The sequence below is a fragment of the Lineus longissimus genome, chromosome 3 (assembly GCF_910592395.1).
Source record: "Lineus longissimus chromosome 3, tnLinLong1.2, whole genome shotgun sequence".
Lineage (NCBI taxonomy): Eukaryota > Metazoa > Nemertea > Pilidiophora > Heteronemertea > Lineidae > Lineus > Lineus longissimus.
Window position 1 is genome coordinate 17,019,963 of NC_088310.1, and position 4,497 is coordinate 17,024,459.

The following is a 4,497-nucleotide window of genomic DNA, read 5'->3' on the forward strand; positions in this document are numbered from 1 at the left end:
TAGGTATAGTATTCGCCTTCCATGCAAGGCAGAATGCGCGTTTTTAGGTGCCACTACGATAGCCACCGCTAGTTTATAATTGGCCTAGTGACTCCTTCTTTGGCGAGAAGAAGTGTCCACGGAAACGAATCATGTTTATCATTTGCTGGGGTCGTTTGGGTGCTCTGGCATAAACAACAGCTACCAGGAACATCGATTTTACGTCTCATTCGAAGGACTGTAAAGAGCAAGGAATTTTACTGGTTGTTCCTTGAAACCCACCATTGTTCATCCAAATATTCAATCCTTGGTTCTCCCCGGGATCGAACCCGGACCTTATTGCATGCAGCCACCCGTGTTGCTCTAAAGCTCCTTACTTATTCATGAGAAGTCTCGCCATTGGAGATCACACCGATATACGACTGGGAAAAGCTGATAGATCGATGCCCAAGTGATGTGATCCTTATACAGCACATGTACTTTGGGTATCGATCGGTCAGGTGTTGGTCCGTGAAGAGACATCTAAATTATTTAAATTAAATTACCATATTTTATAGTGCCCTATACAGGTAAAACGAGCTCTAAGGCACTTTACATTGGTAAAACACTGGTGTAAAACATAAGAAATTTAAAATCTGATGTCTCTTCACGGACCAAAAGGGATGCAACCTCGTTGGATATATCGGATGGGCTTAAAAATCTCACAAAAGATAATGAGCGATAATTCATGCACTCTATAATCGATTACATTATAATTTATCGATAGACCGCATGGGACGTCATTTTAATTAACCTTCTTTAGTCTCACGATCTCTTAAGCACTCAGAAAAAAATTGAACAGAACTTACGATTAAATCAAAACTTTCAACAAAATAAAAAAAGTATCCTCACATACATGTACCTGCTCCCATTTATCATTTTTTTGTGGTCAAAGTTATTTTTGGCCATTACATTCATAGTTCTAAAGCCCCCCCCCTCCCCCCTCCCGATATAAAGGGATGTTGACCGTTTTAGCCAAAAGTCGAAAATATGACTTGTGATATAGTGCTCATTGTACGACATGTCAAAATGGTTTATTCGGTCAAATGATGATTGTCAGTATGGTACCAACTGGCGAATTACTCTGAAGTGTACCGAAGCATTCGAGTTAAGGTGCTCTTTTATAGACAAATGAAGACAATAAATGCGACAATGGAGGACCTTTTTAATACCGCGACTGCAACAGCACCACCAGAAATTTTGAAGTGCCTCGCCGGATGCAGAATGAAGCCTTTTAACAGTGCTAGAAGATATCTTCGCTTCATCCTTCATGTGCCGTTGACGCTTTGGTCTGATTGGGAATTGTTTGGCCTTTATCGTCATTGCTCGTGAGCGGCCTTATACACCAACCTCGATTTTTCTCTAAACAATGGCCGTAGCCGATAGCGTGACATTGGTGGCATGGTTTTTACGGGAGACCACGAGAGGAATAAACTACTTTGTGGTTTTAATCACCACCTATATGGAATTTTATAATGAGGCGTTTATGTATATCAGACCCGTGATGTGGTTTAGCAAAACAGTCTCCGTCTACGTCACCATATGCGTCGCAGTCGAGCGGTTCATAGCTGTCTGCAGACCATTAAAGGCAGCTTCGGTTTGTACCAGAAGAACGCATATATCGCTGTTGGCTGTGTGCTCAGCTTTGCATTCACCTATCGCCTGCCGATACGATTTGGCTACACGGTCAACTATCGTTACGACCCTTGCGTTGGGAGAATGAGACCAAAGTGGGGCCGTTCAGAGCTAGGTAAAAATCCAATTTTCGATATTGTTTACGAGAATACCTTTACAGTAATACTAGATGCAACTTTACCAATCACTCTCCTGACGGTCATCACATACTCTGTGCTCACAGCACTGAGAGACTCAAGGATGAAAATGTCAGAAGGTTTAGTCCGTGGCACCCGAAATATACGAACGAATTCGGCCACAACCAGGGTGATGTCGGTGGTGATAGTGTTCATAATACTAGAAACACCAGGGGCTGCAAATGAAATAGTCAGAATACTCAAAAACTACGCATCGGTAGATATAGACTACACATGGAGCGACCCGATTCATTCAATTTGCCGTTTCTTGTCAATATCCAATTGCTTCGTTAATTTCTTTATTTATTGTGCGACTGGGAAACGGTTCAGGAGAGGTGTAATGGATCTGTTCTGCGGATAAAAAAGTACGCTCACTTGAATATTGAATAAACATTATTAAAGCTATTGAATTTTTGCAGCGGGTAACAATAGCATGCCGCAGTGATGCCCCAGCAATATGCATGTTTGACCAATAGAGGTTATGGAGAAAAAATGCCCCTTTTCTGCAGTAAATATTTTGAGTTCGTAGATTGATCTTGAGTCTGTGGCTTCGTTATCAAAGTTACCCATGGACAATGATAGACAGAAAATATTAACACCAAGGCGCTGGTTAGTGTTTCGAGAACTTCTCCACGGTGAACAAAAAACGGCAGCACGATCGGTTTGTAAATTGATGCGACCATTGCGAAAATTAGAAATCAATTTAACTTTTTCAGACAATCAATGTGTGTATACAATGCGCGGCTATGCTAACATCTCACATGCTTCAATGACCATGTTTAAACTTACAGCATAAATTGGTGAAACTCATTTTATTATCGTTATTCAGCGTTCGCGCTGCACTTGAATATGTTATTATCTAGGTAGTATTCGTCTTCCAAGGCCGGATGCGCGTTTTTACGTGCCACTACGATTAGGCATCAGTAAGGTTTATTGGCCTAGTGACTCCTTCTTTAGCGAGAGGAAGTGTCCACGGAAGTGAATCATTTTTATCACTTGCTGGGGTCATTCGCTTGCCCCAGCATAAACAACAGTAACCAGGAACCCCGGTGTTACGTTTCATTTGAAGGATTGTATAAAAGAGCAAGGAAGCTACTAATTGTTCCTTTAAACCCACCATTGTTCATCCAAATATTCAATCCTTGGTTCTCCCCGGGATCGAACCTGGGCCTTATTGCATGCAGCCACCCGTGTTGCTCTAAAGCTCCTTACTTATTCATGAGAAGTCACGCCATTGGAGATCGCACCGATATACGACAGGGCAAAGCTGATAGATCGATGCACAAGTGATGTGATCCTCACAAAACTTTGGGCATTAATCTTTCAGGTTTTGGTCCTTGAAGAGATATCTTATGTCTCTTCACGGACCAAAAGGGATGCAACCTGGTTGGATATATCGAGTGGGCTTAAAGATCTCACAAAAGGTAATGAGCAATAATTCATGCACTCCACAATCGATTACATTATAATTTATTGATAGACCGCTTGGGACGCATTCTAATTAACCTTCTTTAGTCTCACGGCCTCTCAAACACAGTTATTTTTCTGCCATTCAAGTTTTGAAGGTTTTTTAGCCCCCGATATAAAGGGATCTTGACCGTTTTAGCCAAAAGTTCGAAAGATAACTTGTGATATAGTGCTCATTGTACGACATGTCAAATGGCTTTATTCGGTCAAATGATGACTGTCAGTATGGTTACAATTGGCGAGTTACTCGGAAGTGCGCCGAAACCTTTCCAATTAAGATTCTCTTTCATAAATGAAGACAATAAATACGACAATGGAGGACCTTTTTAATACCGTGACTGCAACATCACCACCGGAAACGGTGAAGTGCATTTCCGGATACAGAATGAAGCCTTTTAACACTGCTAGCAGATATCTTCGCTTCATACCTAATGTGCCGTTGACGCTTATGATAACACCGCTTGGTCTGATTGGGAATTGTTTGGCTTTTATCGTCATCGGTCGTGAGCGGCCTTATACATCAACCTCGATTTCTCTCCAAACAATGGCCGTGGCCGATAGTGTGACTTTGGTAGCGTGGTTTTTACGGGAGTCCATGAGTAGAATAAACTACTTGGTAGTTTTAATCACCACGTATACTATATGGAATTCTATGATGAGGCGTTTATGTATATCAGACCCGTGATGTGGTTTAGCAAAACAGTCTCCGTCTACGTCACCATAAGTAGTTTATGGGTGACTCTGGCTAACAATTGACCTATTTAGCATTGCCCTAGTTATCAGAGTGATGTTGACCTTGAGATCAAAGGCCTTTGCCTTGAAAATGAAGGAATGATTTGAGTCTAACCTTGAAAGTAAGACATGTGTTTTGGTCCATGACTTTGGTGAAGGTTATATTTCAAATCAAACAGGTCATCACATTAGAAACTAGGTTGCCAAGGTCATCATAGCCAGCAGTCACCAATGTCTACCTTTATTGGGTCTAAAAGAATATGACATGTTTGAATACAGAACATCAAAACAACACCTACTAAACCTAATGTTACAATACAAAGTGAAGCGATCTACTTGCCTGTAAAGCACTAAAAGAAGTTTTAAAATATCCATGTTGTTACTGTTCTGTGTTACATAGTTGTAAAGTCCAAACCTCCTGATGCTACAATGTCATGTGTCTTTGTATCCATGTCACAAACATCATCCA